Source organism: Malaya genurostris, chromosome 2, assembly GCF_030247185.1.
Source record: "Malaya genurostris strain Urasoe2022 chromosome 2, Malgen_1.1, whole genome shotgun sequence".
Lineage (NCBI taxonomy): Eukaryota > Metazoa > Arthropoda > Insecta > Diptera > Culicidae > Malaya > Malaya genurostris.
In genome coordinates this window covers 335,348,821-335,374,921 of record NC_080571.1, presented here as the reverse complement: position 1 = coordinate 335,374,921, position 26,101 = coordinate 335,348,821, and the positions used below count along the sequence as shown (strand labels likewise).

General features: G+C 35.5%; 1 protein-coding gene across 1 annotated transcript in view; it reads right to left on the bottom strand.

Annotated features, from left to right (window-relative positions):
* Positions 1–14,566, bottom strand: part of LOC131431674 (rhomboid-related protein 2) — a 60,550-nt gene extending 45,984 nt beyond the window's left edge. The window contains exon 1 of the mRNA XM_058597529.1: positions 14,339–14,566. The gene's annotated coding sequence lies outside the window, so the exon portion shown is untranslated. The remainder of the gene's footprint in view (positions 1–14,338) is intronic.
* Positions 14,567–26,101: the final 11,535 nt, after the last annotated feature.

Sequence of the window (26,101 nt, the reverse complement as noted above, 5' to 3'; positions counted from 1 at the left end):
ATTTTTCACATACTTTTTTAATTTTTGTTTCCTTACTTAGTCATAGTCACGGTTGTGTGCCTCATTTGTTCACAATATTCCATTTCACAATAAACTAATGGAAACTAACGAGTAAAAAGTGTAACAACGGGGCCATGAAAATTGTCAGATTCTCAATTATTACGAAATGGCTACTGTTTTCCACTGCCTCAGTATTATTTATAAGTTTTAGTGGTTACTCGAGTGTGTTGAAAACATAGATTTAGGTTGCAGCTGTGCGAGCTGAAAACCGATGCTTTGGTGAAGTTGAATGGATTGAAGCAGGTTGATGCACTCTCAAAGTCACGAAATTATACTTCGTATATTAGTAAAGTACGGAGTTTAGGAAGTTGATAAACCCAATGTTTTTCCATAATATGGAAACATGCTCTTTGAAACAAGTAAGCATTGGCGTCCTACAAGGAAATATTATCAGACTCTTGCATTTTGCGTTGTATACCAATGACATTAGCAAAATTAATCTTTCTAGTACTCGAAAATTTTCTGGGTGGTACGATTTTGATTTAGCCTATTTCTTATTTAATGGTTTATTTTTGAAGCAATGTACGTGAGCTTTCCTAGCCAAAGCGTCATTTTTGCTTACGTTTAACATATATTGGAAAAGTTGATCTGTAGTCTAATAAAGTTAACAATAAAAGCACTTCTAGAAGTTGTTGTTCACACTTCACACTTCGATTATGTTGAAATTCAATTAGTTCACATTATTTGATTTTGTGTGTTTATATATAATCATCGAATTGTGATGATAACTACATTCAAGGAAGCACAGGGACTGCTAAGAAATCAGAGGTTGTTTCATCCTAATATCAAGTCAAACTTTATCTTATGATACGTTAAAGAGACTTCAACAAGAAAACTTTTCTAAGAATCTTTCCTAAAAACTAAATAAATGATATGCAGATCTCCAGATAAAAATGTTCAAATCTTTACAATTTTATCTTGAAAACGGATATAATAGAAAAAATAAAGGTCTATACTGGGAATCTATTCTAACTCCAAGTCGGTTTGGGGTCTTAGGAATATCATGTTGAGGAAATGAAAAAAGAATCTGAACAATTTTTGGGGACGGGTATAGCGTGATGAGTAAGTCGATGCCCTTTCACGCAGCCCACCTGGGTTCGATTCCCAACCCCGCACATAGGATCAGAAAATTTTTCTGGCCCGAAGAGGCGAATGACCTTAAAACACAAAAAAAAACTAAACAATCTCTGGAGCTCTCTTTTTTCTAAGCATTTACTCTCGCTTGAAACACTTGATGGTATTTTTGGTAGAGACCATTTTACTACAATCCGAAACGATACCAAAGCTCTCTTGTCTGTTACTAATATTTCCAAACTGCAATAATTGGAAAATTTCTCTCACGATTTTAACACGTAAAACTTACCTTTTTTTCTCCAAATAATTCGTTTAAATGAAATCGGAATCAAAGTGATCACTTGAGTTTAAGAAACTACAATAACACATGGACTGAAAAGTCCCGTGCCTAACAAAAAGAACACGAATTTTGGTTCAAAATTAACTTTATTCATCAACTTAATCTCTATGAAGAGAAACGCAATCATTCCAGCGCCGCTCTAACATTTCAATACCACTTTTGAAGAACGATTTATCTTTTGCCTCAAAATATGCACCAGTTTCAGCAATAACATCTTCATTCGTGCGAAAATTCTTAGCGGTGATAATTTTTTTCAGGTCTGTGAACAACCAGTAATCGCTGGGAGCCAAATCTGGTGAATATGGTGGATGTGAGAGTAATTCGAATTTCAATTCATGTAGTTTTGCCATTGTTTTGATTGACTTGTGACACGGTGCGTTGTCTTGATGAAACTTTTTTTTTTCTTTGCCATATGCGGTCGTTTCTTTGCCTTCAAATGCTCTTATAACTCTATATAATATTCACTGTGTTAATGGTATTTCCTTTCTCAAGATAGTCGATAAATATTACACCACGCACATCCCAAAACACCGAGGCCATAACCTTTCCAGCCGATTGTTATGCTTGCGGGCGCTTTGGACGAGGTTCACCAGATGCTGCCCACTCAGATGACGATCGTTTTGATTCCGGAGTGAAGTGGTGAATCCATGTTTCATCCATTGTCACATATCGATGCAAAAATTCCGGATTGTTACGTTTAAACATGGCCAAACACTGCTCAGAATCATCAACACGTTCTCGTTTTTGGTCAGCAAACGCGGCACCCACTTTAAACAGAGCTTTCTCATAGTCAAATGCTTATGCAATATAATTTTTTTTGTTTTCTTGTGCTACCACCTCATTTGGTCGTCCACTGCGTTCTGTATATCTGTTCATTGAAGCAGTGGTGATGAAGGGTTTCGAAATCTTACCGCAGCTACAAATTGCTTGCCAGATCATAACTTTCCTACCAAATTTTTCGACTTCAATCGATGTCTCGGATTGGTTTAACACTTGCCCTTCTCTCGCCGTATAATATTGTGGTCCCGACAAGGATTTGTAAACGAGTTTCACGCAGGTTTCGTCGTCCATGATTATGCAGCTCAAATTTCCAGCAAGAATCGTATTGTACAGCTTTCGAACCCTCGACCTGATCGATGCTTCTTGTTTCGGACTACGTTTTGGTTGTTTCTGCTTCAAACGTTCTTTAGCACGAAGAACATTTGTCTTCGAAGTGCCCACTTTTTTGGCCACATCCCGAACTGAAACCTCCTTCTTTTGCTCGAACGCCTTCAGTATACGTTTATCCAACTGAGGGTTAGCAGGACCTTTTTTCGACCCGTTTTCGGTTTATCCTCAAAGGTGTTATCCTCACCGAACTTCCTGATTGCATTTCGCACGACTTTTTCACTTACTCCTTCCATTTTTGCTATCTTTCTCAGTAACAGTCCGCGTTCTGTGCACCATTTGTACACAATTTTTCGACGTTGTTCTGCTGAAAGTCCAAGCATTTCGAAACAAACTAATAAAAACGAATAAACGACTGCACAAGTGTTTAGAGAAGAGTGTAAACAACAGGACGCAGCCATAAGAATTGACAGATTCGGTTTTTGGTTGCGTCCATACTTTCTGGGACAGGCTTTACAACGGTGCTATTATTGGTCTACAACGAACTTTCAACGAAGTATCTGCCTGGCTAGACTTTGACATTGTGCATAGCAGAATTCAAACGAATTTTTTATGCATACTTAGGAATAAGATGAAAAGTCTGTTGATTACATGTAAATAAATAAAAAAAATATATACGATCCTTCCTCTTAACACTGCTCATAAGGTCTTGAACAACGTTTGGAGGAACGTTTTTTTTTGAAGAAATTTTTCATATATTTTCCCGATTTTACTACCAGGAAATTCATTTTCTCTACATATCTACCGCCGATTCTGCTTTCTAAGAATGGCATTTACAGTTTTTCATTACATTGCTACTCGATTGTGATCCTTTCACTATACGGTAAGTCATTTAAGTTACTTTTTTCCTAACAATCTGCAGCTGAACGTACGTTTTTGGACCGATTTAAAACACAAGATTGTACAACTTTCGAAGGCACATTGAGACGGAACCGGACTTTCAAGGTGCATGAGCAAAATTTTTGTATGTACCCGTTGTTTTTTTTACTCCATTTTCGCAAAATGAGGGCAAAACCACTACTGTCACTTAACACTCCTAATACCAAGCCTCAAAAAGTTACGCGAAGCACCAAGCCTCAAAAAAAGTTGGAACGGTAACTGCTGTTTTTTAACGGATCTCAATAAATTTTACACCCTCGAATTTTGTACAGTTCGCAGATTATTTTAAGTATGTCATTATTGACAATCGGTTAGGAAAACTCAATGAAAATGTGATTTTTCCCGTTCCAAGTTTTTTTTCACGCACAAAATATGCCCTATCTGCATTTATGCGACACCAACATTGTGAATACAATTTTCAGAACTTCAACTTTCTCGCGTCATAACTTTGTTGTTAGTCAACCGATCTTCGAAATTTGTTCACCATTGGAATGGTACTAGATTCAGCAATAAAATGCACTAAATCATACGTAAAATAGAGTTGTCTACCTAAAGTTATAGAGAAAACTGTAAACAGAAGACCACAAAAAAGTTGTGATTTTTTACAATGGTCGTAAATATCTTTGAATTCAAAGCGATGACCTATATGTTTTTATACATTATTCGATTGCTAGTCAACCCAGCTACAATTTATGCTAAGCTGACGTTTTTGCACCATCAAAAACAACCTGAAAAAATACAGTGTAAATGTAAATATTGACAAATATTAGAAAAAAAATATTTTTAGATGAAAGCGATGACTTGTACATTTTTTGCTCTAAATTGTTAGAATCATTATGTTTTGATGAATAAAATTGTATATTCTCTCAAAACAACTAAAAAAATTGGTAGAAATACATTCAATTTCTATCAGCGGAAATATATTGCCTAAAAATACAGAATTTTGAAAAATATTAGTTTACCTTTTTTGATACTTTGAGTTGGTTGGTCTTTAAACGCACAAGAAAAAACCTGTTTTAATCCACCTAGTGGTGTAATGATGCCTTTCTCATCATCAACTAGTATACCCTACAGAGTAAAGCAGTTCTCAGATCGATAAGACCATTACTGAGAAAACGAAGTGAGTTCCACTATTGCAGGTACTTCCGAAACAGAAGTCCGGGAACCGGTACAATCGAAGTCGGTTCGAGAAAAGTGACTGAGATCCATTTCCGAGTCTATAGTCACGATATCCGATCGTTAATCGAAAACCGGGAATCAGAAAAGCCGACATCAATTTGTTTGGCCGTCTACTGACAATGACTATCGATTGGACTAGTTTTGAGGTAAGTTTAGAAATTAGTTAACGTGTTTCACTTAGCGCTTTTAGTAACGGTATAAATATTTTAATAATCTTCACCCTGTAATTCCGCAACCGGTTGTCCGGAATTGGTGTCGGCTGAAATTCAGGAATTCAATATAGGATCACGAGACTTTTCATTTGAAATTATATTCATTTGAGAAAATTTGTCAATCCATAGCTGAGGAAAGTGAGTGAGATCCATTTTGGAATAAATGAACACTTTTTCCGGTGCTTTCGGAATCGGAAACCGGGAATCAGGATAGCCAGAACCGGTTTATTCTATTTGTCCACTGATAATTACTACCGATTGGAATAGTCAAGCGGTTAGGTCTAGAATTTTATTTATGTTTTTTTGTTTCGCCACTTTAAGTGACTGTATTAATTTTCAACAGACTTCACCCTATAATTCCGGAACCGAAAGTCGCATTCTGATGGAACTTTGGAGTTTTATATAGGACTATGAGACCTTTCATTTGAACCTAATTTTGGTTAAATCTGCCACGCCATCTCTGAGCAAAGTGATGAAATAATTTGAAAATGTAATTTTTATACTAATCACCTTGTAATTCCGGAACCGGAAGTTGAATCGAAATAAAAGACATTTATTCCTTTCATTTGAATCTAAGTTTGTGAGAACCGGTTTAGCTATCTCTGAGAAAAGTTAGTGCACATATTTTCATTTTTTTTGCATATATCATCCTGTAATTCCGGAACCGGAAGTCGGATTCGAATAAAATTCAGGAACTTTACACGGGATTACAAGACCTTCCATTTGAATCTAAGTTTTTGAAAATCGGTTCAGCCATCTCTGAGAAAAGTAAGTACAAAAAATGTTACATAAATACATACATACACACACATACACACATACAGACATTTTGCGTACTCGAGAAACTGAGTCGAATGGAATATGACACTCGGCCCTCCGGGTCTCGGTTCAACAGTTGGTTTTTACAGTGATTGCATAACCTTTCCGTATGAGAAAGGCAAAAAGTTTTGAAAATTTCAGTATTTACGCCGTTTGTTTTTAGATTCTCCTTCAGAACATTGAGTTTAATTTGTTATAAATAATCGTGAGTATTAATAACAATAATTAAGTGTATAAAAAGTGTATGTCACCGCTTCAATTTCTAAGCATTTTGTAAAAATAACTAAAATTTAATTTTTTTTTAGTGTTTGTCATTTATTTTTAGATGTTTTTGAATATAAAAAAGCTGCTAGCTTAGCCCTATTTGTAACTGGTTTTATTAGCAATCCAATGATGTATAAAAACATATAGGTCATCGCTTTGAATTCAGAGATATTTACGATCATTGTAAAAATCTCATCTTTTTGTGGTCTTCTGTTTACAGTTTTCTCTATAACTTCAGGTAGACATCTCTATTTTACTTATGTTTTAGTGCATTTAATTTCTGAAACTAGTACCATTCCAATGGTGAACAAATTTTGAAAATCGGTTGACTAACAACAAAGTTATGACTCGATAAAGTTGGAGCTCTCAATATTCAGTCGCGACGTTGATGCCAAAGGAAACAAAATTAGATAGCAGATAGGGCATTTTTTGCGCCTGAAAAAAACCCTGGAACGGGAAAAATCATATTTTCATTGATTTTTCGTAACCGATTGTCAATAATAATATACTTAAAATAATCTACGAACTGTACAAAATTCGAGGGTGTAAAATTTATTGAGATCCGTTGAAAAACAGCTGAGCTATGACAGCTCAAAGTTACCGTTCCAACTTTTTTTCGGGCTTGGTATTTGGAGTGTTAAACAATGTAAACATTACAAATTGAATTGTTTAGTCGGTTTCGGTAGTGTCTTCGTGTTGATACCCACATATGAGTGTAGTTAATTTATCATATCGCCATGATCGATTGAACATATTGTAAAATTAATCACAGCTTTTTGTCCTTCTGTTTTTCGTATATATCCCACGTATACAAAGATTGATTTCTTTGTGAATTTTTTGGCTATGCAAACAGTCAAGCTGGCTTTATTCCATAATGGGAATATGAGATAGTGACTAATAAAAAAACAATTCCGTTTCTTTTAAAAACAAAGCCTACCACACTCTGCTTTTGGACTTGAATATATCCAAAGCCCAATTAAACCAGTTCATTCCTTAACCACTCCAATTAGCAATCGGCAATAAATCTCCTCTCATCGAGGGATCAACGGTCGACTAATTTCATTACTGCCTAATATGCAGATCAAACAATGGTACTGTGTGACATCAAGCGGTTGATACCATAAATGACACCTTCTAATAGGTAATCGTCTGTCTGCTGCGTGATTCCGAGTTTCAATTATTGTTTGCGACGAGAATCGATGATCGTGTACTTGCTCGAATACGAATTTATTATTGAATGTTTGCGAGCTCCAAACGGCGCCAAATGATTGAAGCAACTTCAATCTAATCATCGTTTTCGGTACTTGTGCCGCTTACGTACGGGTGGATATTGATGTCTACACATCGCTACTAGCGCCGTTGTTTAGAATAAATAATGAGGTAAGCATCGAGTGAACAGTAGTTTGTACTAGCTCAATCTTTGAACATGTTTGTAAATAAACATGTTCACCTGAAGATGACTCGATGATCGTTTCTATTTACATCAAAGATTACAGACGCCGTACTGTCACTCATGATGATTTCGGTTAATCCCAAACCTCATAGAAGCTGCCATTTCAGAATTCCGTACCGAAAGCTACGCGTCTCGGGGGAATTCATGTTCCGAATTCCGGTGGTTTCAATCTGCGGTAACACGAGCGCTGAAATGCGTTTGTAAACTGCAAACTTCAACTGCGTAGGCAAAATGCATTCTACGGTTTCGTTGGAGTGGAACACAACTGTCTCACAGATCTGCAGCTAAAAACGTACAAGTGTGTGGCTAAAAATACCCATTCCTATAATCCCAAGTTGTCCGTTTTGTCTGGGCGATCGTAAATTCATTTGGTCCCAAAGCAGCGGAGCTACAGCCAGAGACTCTGTCGTACAGTTCAGTTGTTTTTTCGTGGGATGTTGGCTCTGGTTCTGATGGTTCGGATTTTGCATCTCCACATATGGGATGTACTAATGTGAAGTGGAACTTAGGCATAAAAGAGCCATTAGAATGGCCTAACAGCTCAATTAAGTGGGAGAAAAATGGCATAACTCGGTGGCTACATTATACAAGTGACAAAACATGTCGAACGATGGGTGCTAAAGCATGTCGAACGATGGGTGCTAAAGCTATTGGCTTCAAAGCACTGTCAGAGGTCATTTGTATTCCTAAACCGTAAGCCGATCGTATCACATTTCTATAGTTTAAAAGAAGTCATAAAGTGGAAAATATCGGTGATGTAAGATCGATGTACGATCGGAACTTGAAACTGATCGTAAATTCTTAAAGCATATGCGCAGTTCCGTTGCTATCTAAAGTTGTAAACGGTAAAACGCCAATGTTTTTCGCTAGCCAAGCTGTTGGAGGTCTCAAATCTATATAACTGGCTTAATATGACATATCCACTTTATTCATTGTCTGAACGTTTCTATACCCTTCTGTGGCAACTTTTATTTCCTTGGGCATGGTCCTTTCCATGTGACGAACCATAAAACAAAGGTTACTTCAAAGCACTTCCCATTCATTGACTCATAAACTAAAATTCGGAACCTCAATTAAGTATTCCGCTCGAGGCAGCTGGAAAGACACTTCGCAAAGGTTTATGTTGTTTGATTGATTGCACATATTCGTGGTTATCTTTCATCGCAAGGCCCTTTTTGTCGAAGTGCGGCGGTTCCAAAAACAAGGTGACAATACCAAGCCCTAGTTGGAAAGGGTGAACAGTTCTCATATGGTAGAGCGAGGTGTTGGGTCATTGATTTATGCTCGATGAATGACCATCGAAACTTCCAACATTGGGTGATAAAAAGTTATGCTATTATCAACAAAATACAGACAATTCTCTATTCAAAAATCGTATCAGATGCCAGAATAAAGATTGTATGTTTCTCCGCGAATCATAAATCATGTGCACACTTCTCTACTGAGTCAATATACCAGAAACAGGCCGGTGTTTTTCTTTCTTGTGTGCATTAAAGGAAGTAAATCTTACTCAGAGCCATCCCGTCGCACGTGACTTCGCAGCCGATAGAAATTAAGTCTTATAAGGTCTTATTCTACGCTCGCTTCTATAGCTCAGCTAGCTCTGGCTGATTTCCAAAGAAACCCCTCTTAAAGGAATTACTTTTGTTAGTTAACAGGTGGTGCCACGTTGTCTGCACGTTTATGCCGGTCGACCTCGGCGTATGTTCAGAGAAAATTTGCACACAGCTGCTGAAGGAAGTGTCTTCATAATATTCAAACACCGAAGCTTCAATAATACACTTGAATGAAATATTATCAGATTTCAGAATTCAAATATTCAACCTTAAAATTTCAAAAACTCGAAACCTAAAATTAAGACACTCAGAAGCTTAGTAACTCAAATCTCATCAGTTCATGAAACTTAAAAAAACTTTGACATTCAGAAACTCTAAAATTCTGTAATCTAGAAACTTAGAAACTCAGAAACTCAGAAACTCAGAAACTCAGAAACTCAGAAACTCAGAAATTCAGAAACTCAGAAATTCAGAAACTCAGAAACTCAGAAACTCAGAAACTCAGGAACTCAGAAACTCAGAAACTCAGAAACTCAGAAACTCAGAAACTCAGAAACTCAGAAACTCAGAAACTCAGAAACTCAGAAACTCAGAAACTCAGAAACTCAGAAATTCAGAAACTCAGAAATTCAGAAACTCAGAAATTCAGAAACTCAGAAATTCAGAAACTCAGAAACTCAGAAACTCAGAAATTCAGAAACTCAGAAACTCAGAAACTCAGAAACTCAAGAACTCAGAAATTCAGAAACTCAGAAACTCAGAAACTCAGAAACTCAGAAACTCAGAAACTCAGAAACTCAGAAACTCAGAAACTCAGAAACTCAGAAACTCAGAAACTCAGAAACTCAGAAACTCAGAAACTCAGAAACTCAGAAACTCAGAAACTCAGAAACTCAGAAACTCAGAAACTCAGAAACTCAGAAATTCAGAAACTCAGAAACTCAGAAACTCAGAAACTCAGAAACTCAGAAACTCAGAAACTCAGAAACTCAGAAACTCAGAAACTCAGAAACTCAGAAACTCAGAAACTCAGAAACTCAGAAACTCAGAAACTCAGAAACTCAGAAACTCAGAAACTCAGAAACTCAGAAACTCAGAAACTCAGAAACTCAGAAACTCAGAAACTCAGAAACTCAGAAACTCAGAAACTCAGAAACTCAGAAACTCAGAAACTCAGAAACTCAGAAACTCAGAAACTCAGAAACTCAGAAACTCAGAAACTCAGAAACTCAGAAACTCAGAAACTCAGAAACTCAGAAACTCAGAAACTCAGAAACTCAGAAACTCAGAAACTCAGAAACTCAGAAACTCAGAAACTCAGAAACTCAGAAACTCAGAAACTCAAAAACTCAGAAACTCAGGAACTCAGGAACTCAGAAACTCACAAACTCACAAACTCACAAACTCATAAACTCACAAACTCAGAAACTCACAAACTCAGAAACTCATAAAATCAGGAACTCAGAAACTAAGAAACTAAGAAACTCAGAAACTCAGAAACTCAGAAACTCAGAAACTCAGAAACTCAGAAACTCAGAAACTCAGAAACTTAGAAACTCAGAAACTCAGAAACTCAGAAACTCAGAAACTCAGAAACTCAGAAACTCAGAAACTCAGAAACTCAGAAACTCAGAAACTCAGAAACTCAGAAACTCAGAAACTCAAAAACTCAGAAATTCAGAAACTCAGAAACTCAGAAACTCAGAAACTCAGAAACTCAGAAACTCAGAAACTCAGAAACTCAGAAACTCAGAAACTCAGAAACTCAGAAACTCAGAAACTCAGAAACTCAGAAACTCAGAAACTCAGAAACTCAGAATCTCAGAAACTCAGAGACTCTAGAACTCTAAAACTCTAAAAGTCTAAAAGTCTAAAAGTCTAAAAGTCTAAAAGTCTAAAAGTCTAAAAGTCTAAAAGTCTAAAAGTCTAAAAGTCTAAAAGTCTAAAAGTCTAAAAGTCTAAAAGTCTAAAAGTCTAAAAGTCTAAAAGTCTAAAAGTCTAAAAGTCTAAAAGTCTAAAAGTCTAAAAGTCTAAAAGTCTAAAAGTCTAAAAGTCTAAAAGTCTAAAAGTCTAAAAGTCTAAAAGTCTAAAAGTCTAAAAGTCTAAAAGTCTAAAAGTCTAAAAGTCTAAAAGTCTAAAAGTCTAAAAGTCTAAAAGTCTAAAAGTCTAAAAGTCTAAAAGTCTAAAAGTCTAAAAGTCTAAAAGTCTAAAAGTCTAAAAGTCTAAAAGTCTAAAAGTCTAAAAGTCTAAAAGTCTAAAAGTCTAAAAGTCTAAAAGTCTAAAAGTCTAAAAGTCTAAAAGTCTAAAAGTCTAAAAGTCTAAAAGTCTAAAAGTCTAAAAGTCTAAAAGTCTAAAAGTCTAAAAGTCTAAAAGTCTAAAAGTCTAAAAGTCTAAAAGTCTAAAAGTCTAAAAGTCTAAAAGTCTAAAAGTCTAAAAGTCTAAAAGTCTAAAAGTCTAAAAGTCTAAAAGTCTAAAAGTCTAAAAGTCTAAAAGTCTAAAAGTCTAAAAGTCTAAAAGTCTAAAAGTCTAAAAGTCTAAAAGTCTAAAAGTCTAAAAGTCTAAAAGTCTAAAAGTCTAAAAGTCTAAAAGTCTAAAAGTCTAAAAGTCTAAAAGTCTAAAAGTCTAAAAGTCTAAAAGTCTAAAAGTCTAAAAGTCTAAAAGTCTAAAAGTCTAAAAGTCTAAAAGTCTAAAAGTCTAAAAGTCTAAAAGTCTAAAAGTCTAAAAGTCTAAAAGTCTAAAAGTCTAAAAGTCTAAAAGTCTAAAAGTCTAAAAGTCTAAAAGTCTAAAAGTCTAAAAGTCTAAAAGTCTAAAAGTCTAAAAGTCTAAAAGTCTAAAAGTCTAAAAGTCTAAAAGTCTAAAAGTCTAAAAGTCTAAAAGTCTAAAAGTCTAAAAGTCTAAAAGTCTAAAAGTCTAAAAGTCTAAAAGTCTAAAAGTCTAAAAGTCTAAAAGTCTAAAAGTCTAAAAGTCTAAAAGTCTAAAAGTCTAAAAGTCTAAAAGTCTAAAAGTCTAAAAGTCTAAAAGTCTAAAAGTCTAAAAGTCTAAAAGTCTAAAAGTCTAAAAGTCTAAAAGTCTAAAAGTCTAAAAGTCTAAAAGTCTAAAAGTCTAAAAGTCTAAAAGTCTAAAAGTCTAAAAGTCTAAAAGTCTAAAAGTCTAAAAGTCTAAAAGTCTAAAAGTCTAAAAGTCTAAAAGTCTAATAGTCTAAAAGTCTAAAAGTCAAAGAGTAGAGTCAAAGAGTCAAAGAGTCAAAGAGTCAAAGAGTCAAAGAGTCAAAGAGTCAAAGAGTCAAAGAGTCAAAGAGTCAAAGAGTCAAAGAGTCAAAGAGTCAAAGAGTCAAAGAGTCAAAGAGTCAAAGAGTCAAAGAGTCAAAGAGTCAAAGAGTCAAAGAGTCAAAGAGTCAAAGAGTCAAAGAGTCAAAGAGTCAAAGAGTCAAAGAGTCAAAGAGTCAAAGAGTCAAAGAGTCAAAGAGTCAAAGAGTCAAAGAGTCAAAGAGTCAAAGAGTCAAAGAGTCAAAGAGTCAAAGAGTCAAAGAGTCAAAGAGTCAAAGAGTCAAAGAGTCAAAGAGTCAAAGAGTCAAAGAGTCAAAGAGTCAAAGAGTCAAAGAGTCAAAGAGTCAAAGAGTCATAGAGTCAAAGAGTCAAAGAGTCAAAGAGTCAAAGAGTCAAAGAGTCAAAGAGTCTTGACTATTTGGACTTGAAATTTGGGTGGTTTGATGTTTGACTCTTTGACAGTTAAAATTCAAATTTCAAAAGTCATTAGTTAAAACATAGTTATATAAAAAGTTCTTTAAATATGGTATTCGGCACGTCTTATTCAATATTTCTTCATGTCTTATCTTCGATCCATCAGTGCCAACCAGTTCATTATATATTTAGTTCATTATAGAGTTTTAAGATTGATACAAGCAACATCTGCTGAAGCAAACGTTTGGTGAAATCACTACTTTTGTTGTGAATACGACTCACTTTACTATGGGGCGCCTTGTCATAGTTTATCTTGTACAAGAATGGGTAGAACTTAATCGTGAATAACTCTTGTTGTATTTAAGGTAGCAACGTAATTTCTTCTCCATACCAACGGAAATCTGTTCAGCAATTCATGATAAAATTTTCAGTAGTATGAAATATCCAAAAATAACTCAAAGTTGAAATTTTATAAAATGTTTGGTAAGAACGAGCATTAAGGTAAAATTCAGTGTCAAAATTCCAAACACAGGAATCGAACGAATCATCGTACAAAGCGTATTGTTACCAAATGGACATAAAAGAATATGGAATATTTTCAGTGATTGAGTGCTGTCAGCTTACGACATGCTCTGTTCACTAGTGAAACAGACACTAACTATGGATCTAACTGAACCATGAATATTTTTAATTGAGACGTATAAGTGCATGTTGTTTAAGACGGTCAATTCAGTTATTGGATTTATAACCAAGAAGCTCTTATAATTGATTTTCTCGCCTATAACGAAATTGTTCATTGCTTGTTACATATCGAAATCTTTGGCATCAGTTGAGCAGTAATTCGGTTCATAAGCGAAAGATGTGAATGCTGAGTGTGATAATTTTTGTGGTCGACTAATTGATTACCTACACTCTTTAATACTCAGATACATGATAGTTCCCATATACATTAGGAGTAGTAAAAATTGAGCTATTCGTAACAATACACTACAACTTTATGAACTGACGAATCCGATCAGCCAGTGTTTCCTCTTATTTTTATAATATTATCATATGAACTATATGATTCAGATACAACAATTTACCAAATATGTTTTAGCATTTCCCAAAAGGTACCCCTAAAAGTACAAAGAATACGAATATTTGCGTTATTAATCCAAAATATTTGGTTTCGTTTGAATCTTTTTTTAAATGCGATCGGTCGTCACCATCATTTTACTTACAATGTCATGAAAAATGCAATTGTTTTAAATTTTGTTAAGATTGGATTGGTATTCAAGTAATTCAGTTATGTCTTTGACATTACCCACCCGTCTTGTTTTAATGTAGATTCGATCAAATCGCTTGATAGTTAGGAAAAAGTGGACTGCGAAAAAGTCGTACCAGAAAAAGTTCAGCCACTAGAGAAATGCAATTCGACACTATTTCATTCGTATTTCGATTATTCGGTGGAATGGCTTAGTTTGCTGTAAACATCCACGCCCAGCTGTTTTAGTTTATTTCAGAACATAAAATTACTTCCCGCACATGGCCGTAAAATGAGTAGGCACCACGCACTGATCGGTAGTTTGAAGCAAAAACGTTACTTGAATTGAACATAAACAGCTACAGCAAGGCCTACTAATTAGTTTGACATTTGTTTACGGTTCACTTACTTCGGACGTCAAGCGTAGATCCTCAATCAAAATACATCACAGGCATCATGCTGATTTTCCATTAGGTTACTCCTAATTATAGTAGCAGGAAATAGTGTAAAGTAAGAAAAACACGGAAACGCACTTCGTTTGTTGCAACCGCGGTGGTAAAATGGACGGTTGGCCTAAAGTGCTGAAGCTATTTGATCGACGTTGTATCTTCTCAAAGGAAAAACGCATTTCCTACGCACTTCAAAAACATATCACATTTTCCACAGGTTACTTAAAATCTCAACAGCAACACAGTTGCAATGCTACACACTAATAATCACTGAATTCTCCACCATCCACCGCGGTAAACATGGAGTTCTGCAGGCCGACCCTCCCCGAGTGAAGAGCGAACGGGAACTAGCGCATGGTGGTCCCCGGGTATCAGTTGGAACGCGTGCTGTGTCAATTGTCTATCTTGCAGGCGTGTGACAGCCGGTTCTCACCGCGCCACCACCCATCTTCCCGGTGCATGCGTGGCACGCACTTGATTCTTCCTCATCCATCGTAGCTTTGCCATCACAGAAAAGTTGAATGAATTTGTACTATTGCTCCCGTCTGCCACATCATCAGCTGGAACCGAGTTGCAGCCGAAGACAGGACTACTAGGCGGCAGGACGTGCGGTGTGGATATTTTTTTTTCGCTCTCCCGTACTCCGGCGGTTACCATGGAAACTACGTTTTTACGGGATCGGACGGTCGTCTATTAACAACCCACTGCTGTCGGCTAGCGGTCCCGGGCGGACCGGATGGGTGCGTGTCTGTTGTAATTCGTACATGAGATCATACGCCTTTTGGTGGGGTTTAAATTTAAATATTTTCGAATGACGCTGCTCGCAGTGCTGTGCTTCATGTGGGGAACAGGGTTGATATCGGAATGAAGTCGCATCGTTGTATACTTTCATAACAAAAAGAATGTATTAAGGAAACAGCGATGATCATAAAATGATGCCTTGTATCATCATATGACTTATATTCACACTTATTTTCCGACTGGAAAATCCTATTAGAAAATACTAAAAAACGGTTTATTCTTCTAGCTATAGCATGACAATGTACATGACTAGATTGATTCTATGTAAGGAATTTACATTATTGCTTTGACTCGAGATCCAACCCTGAAACATTCTTCTGTTGTTCAGAAAGGAAAATTGCATTTCGACCCCTTTGCAAACGTAGAATAGCAAAAGGTTTCCCCCTTACCTATTACAGATGCGGAAATGATTCTATAGAAAGCTAGTGACGATGTGAATTCATGGTGCTGTCTGACAATGCTGCTCAAAAATTCAACAATTCGATTGATAGATTCAGGAAATTCATCATTTGTGTGCTAACGAATCTCAATCTAACGAAAACATTTGGCTGATGATAGAATTTCAAATTACAAGCTAGTCATAAATCCAAAACGTTACCTACCAACTCTGGCGTTGAATCAAACGAATGATGAATTTTATTTCTTAGTTTTTAGATGTTTTAAGAATCGATTTCAAATTGTTTATAACCTTGATTACTGAAGCAACGATTCATTTTTCCTTCTTTTTCTTAATACGCCTTTGATACTACATTCCCATTATGGCCCTTGAAATATTCCGGGTTGGCAGTTAAACATGTGAAATGCAGGCCATTTCCGCCGGTTCAAGATAATGGATGAAAGATAACCAGTCATGTTAACTGAAATAAAATAAAAAATAAACATAAATTAACTGTTCACTTTTTCAGTTTTAATTTTTAATATTTCGAAACACATCTCAAACAATCGAGATTATCGATTATAACTTGCTCAAATGAGAACCGTCACCCTCTATTTATCATTATGGTCGGAGAGAGTTTTGTATTATCGAGTTGATGTTTATGCCTTTCCATTCGCAGTTGCTCACTACCCACACTTAAGACAAGGAAGACAATGAAACAGGTACTCGGCACTACAAACTTACTCGGCACTACAAACAGACTACTCGGCACTACAAACTTAGCAAGCAAAACTTCAAGTGACTAGGTACGGTTATTCAATTGACGACGAATTCTGGGAGCTTCGGCAATAAAAGTAAAATGTATGATAATGTGTTCTCCCAAAATACCGATAATTCACGGATCACACAGATAAGTACCGATTTTGGTTTTTAGCTTGAATAGACATGAAAAAAGGTTGTCGTGGGACTTTTTTTTCGCTCACCTTTTCTGCTACTTATGTAGAAGAGATATTGATACCGATATGATACAGATAGATTTTTGCGACGAATACATATTTTTGGAAAAATGACCTGGCAACGCAGATAGATACAACCATTTTTCTTAGTGTGAACAGTGCGATTTTAACTTTATATTACCATCGTTAAAACATGTTATTTTCGGCCAGTGTAAACATAGTATAACAGTACTGCTCAAGACTAAAAAGACAAACGCGAGAGCACTTCTGAAGCATGTTTGGCTATGCTGATTCGGTTAGACTTTTGGTGTAGGTTGGTAATTGTTGACGAAATTTGGATCCCCGGGTTCAGACGTCAGTTTTCTTGGATTGTCATGGCATACTTTCCATGAACTACCTTGGAAAACGAAAATTCAACCATAGTATTTTCAAAGATAAGCTCAAGATGGAGTGGTCTCCCAAGTAACATTTTTAATATTAATAAATACTTGTAGCTGTCTTCAATGCTACATAATAGATCTTGCATTAAAACTTTGAACTTTACGAAAGCCTACTGAAAACCTCTATAAGAGCATGTTCCTGCCAAATGAACCATTCTTCATAAGGTTTATAAAGCAAAGTGAAGAATCAGCATAAACCTGTTAAAGCTTATTAATTCAAGAAAAATTATTTGAAACCAGCGTTACGATCAACATTAAATTTATTCGAATGGAATGAATTCCGCCATAAATAAACTGTCGTTTTGATAATACACTGAGGTCTTTTTTATGCGGTCTTTTTTTATGCGGTTTTTTTTACGCGACTTTTTTTATGCGAATTTTCAGAGTTATGCGGTTTTTTTTATGCGAATTTTCAGAGTTATGCGGTTTTTTTATGCGAAGTTTCAGAGTTATGCGGTTTTTTTTATGCGAATTTTCAGAGTTATGCGGTTTCCCTTCTGCGGTCTTTTTTTATGCGAAGTTTCAGAGTTATGCGGTTTTTTTTATGCGAAGTTTCAGAGTTATGCGGTTTTTTTTATGCGAATTTTCAGTGTTATGCGGTTTCTCTTCTGCGGTCTTTTTTTATGCGAAGTTTCAGAGTTATGCGGTTTTTTTTATGCGAAGTTTCAGAGTTATGCGGTTTTTTTTATACGAATTTTCAGAGTTATGCGGGTTTTTTTTATGCGGTTTTTTTATGCGGTACGTAAATTCGCATAAACAAAGACTTCAGTGTATTGACTATGTGTGTGTCATGTCTGCTTTGAATGCAATCAGTAAGAATATATTAGATTTTATTTACAAGTTTGAGGCTTTTTCCGAACGTAGAAACTTCATACGCTTTTATTTTTATCGTGAACGTATGGATAAAAATAAGAAATATAACGCCTTGAAATAAATGCGGTTTTTGCGAAAGTTTCCTTGATTTATATAATTTTTGTATATAACTATTTTGTAGCGTTAAAACTTGTGCATACGTTCTGAAAATGAATCATGAAAGTCCATCATATTTACTCGTTTTTTTTTTAATTTCGAAGTTCATTTGATGTCAATAAAGGCTACGGTAAAGAACATCGTAATGGCGGCATGTACTTCAGAACCCTCAAATTTGCTCTAAGTGAAACTGTCATCCAATGAACACGAACACACACAAAACTAGATTTATGAAAGAATTTAACTGACAATAATGTTTTAAAGAAAATGGTTGAAAGCAATATTAAGAGCATTTGCATGGTTTTATTCTAGTACAAATTGTTTTATTTTGAGTTCAGTTGTTAGTATAGGTAAAGGGTTTCATAGAAGCTTTACTTGTCAAAAGAGAAACTTATTTAAGTTGTCATAAAACAGGTAGTTGATTGAAAATCAATTACAAAACTCCTATAAATTATAATTAGAACCATAAGGTAATCGAATTGTTACTTGGGCTGCGATTTCTCATGTATCATAAAAATAGGACCCCTAGATGAGTTCGATTCACTGTCAGTTTCAGTTTTTTGAAACCAAACAACAAACGTCTGATCGCTACAGGCGTCGTAACCATGACAACGTTTGAATAAAATATCAAGTTACAGTACGAATTATATTGAGTGATTTTGCTGCATATTCAGTGATTCTTAAAATAGGAATTATTGTATCATTTCACGAAGTATTAAAGACAATTGAAGTAAGGAATCAATGAGGGTCAATAAAATTACATTATTATTGAGCCTTCTGGTTTACGATTACTGGCCAAACATTAGATCGTAAGAGACATTGTAATCTTGAGTTTAGCTTTGGTATTATTGTGCATTATTGGAGCGATTGAATACCAAATTCAATTACTTCCCTATCCACCTTACTCACCCAATTTTGTATCCTCAAACTATCACGATCTCCTCGCGCTTATTTCTTCCAAAATAGGATATACCAATGTGAGTTTCTTTTTGAAGGCCTCGACCGTTACTTCCGGAACCAGAAATCGAGAACCGCCGAAGTCGGTTTGTATGGCTATCAACTGATATGACTTCAAATTGGAGTGAGGAGTGAAAAAGACTTTCTGTTCCTCACGAGTCCAACCAAACAAGGAAGTCACATTGGACCACTCATTTTCATGTTATTCACGAAAGATCTTTGCAGTGAATTCTAAAACTATATCGCATCATCGCGAATCCTACGGCATCCAGATTGTTTTTGTTGCTGTGAAAGCTTATGCAGTTTTGGTACTCATCACACGCAACGCGCAAGACTTTAATGATGTGTATTTTCCCTAGTATGTTTATAAAAACTGAAATAAACGTATCCCCAGCAAGTCGTTTTAGTTTTATTTATTCGAACAGTTCTACTGTCAAATTTAAAACTGATTTACGCTACAGTTCTATTTTATTCTATATTTGAAACTAGGGATGTAAGATTTTTCGAATTACTAGATAATTCAATAATCGAGTATAATTTTCAAACTAATCGATTAAATTTTGGTCGATGGTCTGTTATTAATCGATTATTAATATGGGATTTTTCGAATTATTCAAACAGTTCTACTGTCAGATTTAAAACTGGTATACGCTGCCGTTCTATTTTGGTCTATATTTGAAACTAGGGATGTAAGATTTTTCGAGTTACTCGATAATTCAATAATCGAGTATAATTTTTAAACTAATCGATTAAATTTTAGTCGATGATCGGTGTTATTAATCGATTAATTATTCCATTATTATTATGGGATTTTTCGAATTATTCGATTAGCTCAGTAATCGAAAATTGGTTTCAAACTAATCGATAAAAATTACTCGATTATTTGGGTTATTAATTGTTTACTCAACTAATCGATCGATATTACGACATCCCTATTTGACACATAGATAAAACGCTGCTTCGGCTGCCAGTTTATTTTGTTATAATTTCTAGATTAAAATTTTAAAACTGACATAAATTAGGGCATGTTCAGGGCATATTCAGTTGTGTTTTAGTTCTAGATGCATAATTTATGCCAGTTACAAAATTTAAATCTGGATTTTATAACAAGAAAAACTGGCAGCCCCAGCAGTGTTTTACTCGTGTTCCAAATATACAAAAAATAGAACGGCATCGTAGACCAGTTTAAAATTTGACGGAAGAACTGGTCGAATAAATAAAACTAGAGCGGCTTGCTGGGGATACGTTTGTTCCAGTTTCTGTTCTATTATAGCTCTTCCATATAGAACTTCTAGCTGCTGAATTTGCTCTCAGGAGTGTTCTAGTTCTAGATGTATAATTTATGTCAGTTTTATAATTAACATCTAGAAATTATAACAAAATAAACTGGAAGCCCCAGCAACGTTTTATCTATGTTTCAAATAGGGATGTCGTAATATCGATCGATTAGTCGAGTAATCGATTAATAACCCAAATAATCGAGTAATTTTTATCGATAAGTTTGAAACCAATTTTCGATTACTGAGCTAATCGAATAATTCGAAAAATCCCATAATATTAATCTAATAATTAATCGATTAATAACACAGATCATCGACTAAAATTAAATCGATTAGTTTAAAAAATATACTCGATTATTGAATTATCGAGTAATTCGAAAAATCTTACATCCCTAGTTTCAAATATAGAACAAAATAGAACGGCAGCGTATGCCAGTTTTAAATTTGACAGTAGAACTGGTCGAATAAATAAAACATTAACGGCTGCGACTTAAGCGTTAAAGCATACTTTTGTAAATAACCCTAATCAGTCTTGAAACTATCGGATCAACACAAATTATCCTCAAGAAGCCCAGTAACACAAAGATTATAATGGAATTATTTGAATGATTAGAGTAAAGCATTATCACACCACTAGATGAATTAAAAAGCCGTTTTTACTATTACTTGAAAGTTACCAAATCCACTAGGTGAAATATAATAAAAAATGCTCCATTAGTGACAGATTTCAAATTTGAATATTTCAAAATTTAGAAACATTGAAATTTTGAATTATGAAATTTCACGAACTACTGGGAATTTTTAATATTGTGAAATTTGCCAAAACTAAACTCTGAATGCTAGTAGAAATTTACTAGAAAAGTCAGGGTTGGAAAATTTTTGATTTTAGTAGCAATTTACTTAGAATCCAGCAAAAACGTTAAAACACAAAATCGAGGTAAATTATTGACATATTTTTCAATCAATTATGAGTAGATTATATTAACCCGATGACAATTTGCATTTACTTCCCAGTGAATCAGTTCAAATCCTGTATTATTTCACTATTACCTTTCCGAAAACTGCACGTGTATTAATTTCGAAGTGCAGCTAGATTTCCGTGTAAAACATTCTACCAATTGAATCGATTAGATGATAACGCATCGCTTACTAGATGAGTGGCGCTGCCACTCATTCATCCAATACACCCTTATTAAATGCGTCTGCGGAACATACGATTATGGAAGCTATACTTACATTAGAGTGCTTCATAAATAACGCATAAAGGTAATTGAATAATGATGGAGTATGTTCAGTAATTCGAAATTTTATCTGGGAATCGGATACTGGAATTGAAACAAAAACAAATAAATTGTGAGCAGTCTAAGCAAATTATAGTTTTATTTATCCGTACAGTTCTTATGGCAAAACATAAGTCATGGAACACGAGTGGAGCGGAGTTTTAACTAGAACACTTCTGACAAGGAAAATTTTACTCGATTGGGGAAGTTAATTTTAGAAAGACTAAATAGGTTACAACATTTTGTTTTTTCTTTAATTATTCATTAATAGCAAATCAAATAGCGGTTTTGTGGACAAGCTGTATCATTGTAGTTTTTTAAAAAGTTTCCGCCTCTCGGGCCTGAGAAACTTTCTGGACCTATGTGCGGGATTGGGAATCGAACTCTGGTGGGCGTGAGTGTGAAAGGCCTTGACAGTTTTTTTTATAAAACAAAAGAAGACTACAGTGTTCCCTATATATACAGCATTATTGAGTAATTTTTATGAAAATCAGTCCAGCAGTTTTTTAGTAATCCTTCTAACAAGATAATAAAAAGCGGTTATGAAAAAAGTTCCGTACAGCATTTATACAAGAGTAAGACGAATAAATCTCTTAAAATTAAAAAAAAATATCTTATCAATTCAAACCGATTCCTAATTCCAAACTATCGTTGCGTTGAAATACCTTGACTTACATCACCCTATTGTAGAACCCGACCGCCAGAGTTTTTTTTTTACTAGTTCAATCAGAGCAGGCCGTGTTAGGTGAAAAAAATGTCAAATATTCTCCGACTGTTCCGAGGGACAACCGAAAACGATTTGCTCCATAATTGCGTTAGATGAATAACTGGCTGCTTCAACTGAAACAACGACTCCGGTGGCGGCCACGGCAGCCAGCTTCAATTTTCCAGTTTTCAGGTCTATCTGCTGTTGCAGTGCGACGGTGAGGAGTTTCGTAGGATGGGGTTCGTTCAATTGCCACTTGCCTCCGTACGTAACGACAAGTTGGCCATTAGCGAGCCGAACAGTGGTGAACCTGAGCATATCGAAGAAGGGTGAGAGAGCAAAGTCTGGCCGAGGTCCCTCCTCCGGTGCCGGTGCAATGTCAGATCAGATTTCTGGTTTTCAGTTTGTGTTTTCTGGAAAACTCCAAAAAGGGGCGATTCGTTTTCGGCGGGATGTTGAATGATGAAGAGCATTGCATCCAGCGACGACGTTGTGTTGTACGATCTATTATATCTAAGTAAGGGGGAAAGCAGTCATGTGATGTGTTTGACCGTGGAAGGCACCAGGGTTCATTATCATCACTCGAGGATTATTTGTTTATAAACATTGTACGGAGAGAACTCGTGGAAAGAAGGGGAGTTCTGGTAGTTCTTAAGTAGCGATAAACACGTTTCTAATGTGAAAGAAAGTGTGAAACGATGTAGATGGGAGAATAAGGATGCATTAGTTTTATTTCGGCGACAAATGTTCGTAGGGACGAATAAACAAGATGTTGATTTTAGGAAAAAAAATTGCCTTGAAAAATGAGGCTGCTTTTCCTTATAGTTATTACAAACAATAGAAAGTTAAGTAGATTCAGATGAGACACTTTAAAAATAGGCAAATCATTGTTTGACAACCTTGTAAAAATTCGGCTTATGAAGTTTCAAAGAAGATTTCTATACAGATTGGTATCTTCGAACAGCTGTCCATGAGCTACACACCTAGAAATAATCATGTAAATTTACGTCTTTTGAGACCGACATATTCGAGCATAAACAATGAGGCATCTATACAGCTGATCTAACACATGATTAATGAATTCTGATAATTTTTCAAGTTCTGAAACATGTAAATTTACACACTTGCTTCAATGGCTAGTTATGTTTGACACATACTTGAATCATTCTTTTAAACTATAGTAATTTTACGAATCATGTTCTTATGAATTAGGTCATTAGTGGATTTGTCTCACTTCTAATTTAGAAATTGTTTTCTATGTGCACAATATGGCATTTGAATTGTTTAATATTTTATATCTTTCTAAAAGTATTATCCACGGTTCATTCCTTGATCCAAACTCTTTCATTTGATATGTTGAATAGTTCGACTTAGATTATTTATCAGAGAGACAATTCTCTTACCAAACAATTAAAAAGTATAATGATATTTTCGATTCTGGACTATGTAGAGTTTTTTTTCATCTTCAGTATTAACATTGGTTTTAACCTTTAAAAATACTGGCCGCGCTGCTGAGTTCCCAATATCATCAGAACTAATTGGCTCAAGTAGCACGTTCCTCTAGTTATTTGGAGATTTCTCACAACATCATACTTACAATGACAATGTCAAACCATGGGAGCGATTCATTAGCTTATTTGTATATTTCATCTCTCGTATGTTTAAATGTTTAAATTAAATACAAGAGGACAGTAAAATGGATGATGCAATATGTCCTTTCCCATTTGCAAGTTACATGCGGCTTGCCCTCTGCATCTTAGAGCTTAAACAATGTGCCTTCAAAATTAGATTATCAAATAAAAAAAACTACATGGGATCACTGAAGAACCTCGGAAAGCTCGGGATTTGTTTGGTCCAAGTGCAAGTAAAGCAGATTTTGACGAGCTTACATTTTTCAGAGCAATGTTTTGAAGAGTGTCCCAGAAAGTATGAACGCAACCAAAAACCGCTGCCATTTCGCAATGGTTCAGAATCTGTCAATTTTTATGGCTGCATCCTGTTGTTTAACAACAACGGGTCGAAGAAAAGATCCTGCTTACCCTCAGTTTAATAAACGTGTCCTGAAGGCGTTCGAGCAAAAGAAGAAGGTTTCAGCTCGGGATGTGGCCAAAAAAGTGATCACTTCGAAGTCAAATGTTCTCGTGCTAAAGAACGTTTGAATCTTCAAACCTATAAGAAGCAGAAACAACCAAAACGTAGTCCGAAACAAGAAGCATCGATCAGGCCGAGGTTTCGAAAGCTGTACAATACGATTCTTGCTGGAAATTTGAACTGCATAATCATGGGCGACGAAACCTACGTGAAACTCGATTACAAATCATTGCCGGGACCACAATATTATACGGTGCGAGAAGGGAAAGGGTTAAACCAGTCCGAGACATCGAATGAAGTCGAAAAATTTGGTAAGAAAGCTATGGTCTGGCAAGCAATTTGTAGCTGCGGTAAGATTTCGAAACCCTTCATCACCACTGCTTCAATGAACAGCGAAATATACATCAAGGAATGTTTACAAAAACGACTTCTACCCATGATTCGAAGCCACAAGGATCCTGTTGTCTTCTGGCCAGATCTTGCTTCTTGCCACTACTCGAAATCAACGATAGAATGGTATACTACCAAAAATGTCACCTTCGCGAATCCACCAAATTGCCCACAACTTCGACCAATTGAGAAATTTTGGACATTAACGAAGGCACATCATAGGAAACATGTATCGGCAGCCGAAACCATTCAACAGTTCGAAAAAGATTGGAAAAAAGTGTCAAAACTTGTCGTCAAGAAGTCTGTACGGAATTTAATGAGAAACGTTCGCAAGAAGGTGCACCAGCTAGTCTACAATGGCTAAGTAGCAAATGTTGAGAATAATATTCTGTTGTTGTAGTCTAATATTATATATATTATTATAATATATACTGATATCGAATAAAATTTGAATATCTAACAATCGTCGGACGGCTGAAGCATAGTAAGCCGAAATGTTATGCTGAACAAAAAACGTTAAGAACAGTGTTTCAATTCTCACCGAAAAAAATCGACAACCAACCATAATTGAACAAAGTTGCAGTGACCAGAACAAAAAAAAGAAAATAAAAAAAACAAACAAAATAAACTTGCCATTTTAACCAAAATAAAAATCTAGCGTGAAGTGAATGTTGCACCCAAAATAGTGGCTCATGTGAAAGCGGAACCCAAATCGTGGTGGCACCTTGTGTCGATCGTGGTGACATGTGCAAGTGTTCGCACATTACAATAATCTCTACAACACAAAAATTCTTATTACCTTTCTGTTTGCTTCAGACATTTACATAACGAAACGGATTCATTCAGATTTTTTCCGGTAATTTTAATACTAAACACAGTTTTTCCTTTTTGAACAATAACTCAAAAAATGGTAGAGAAATGAGTGACAATGTTTACATTTGATTTTGCTTAAAGGGCATACTTTTATGTCGTTTTCGCTTGATGCCAAACCTAACCCAGTTTCCATTCCAACTGCTGTCAAACAGTTTGTTTGAAGCCAGTTTTGAACCTAGTTTCAACGTTGTTGAACTGAAAATCGAGTCAGATTCGAACCTGGTTTTTATATCAGGTTTGCTCCAACCCTCGCTCCCTAAATGCGAAATCAACACAGTTTCATGGAAAGTGTTTGTTTGATGAAACTAGCCTGGGTCAGTATCAGTTTTCTCAAGCGAAAACGACATTATTCCAAATGTTCCAAATGCTTACAATGCAATTAGTCTTGCGCTCCATCAGGCGGTGAGTGCGATCATTTCAAAGAAAGTACTGGGCACGAACCAGATTTTTTTTACTAAAATTTTGAAGAATGGAATAATCTTTAAAATCCTGAGACACGATGTACTTCCAGAATTACATCCAGAAATATATACGCTTGACCAAAATACCTTCGTTACTGTGTGGTATCAGACCACAACATGGTTACCACGTGTTACTTCATTCC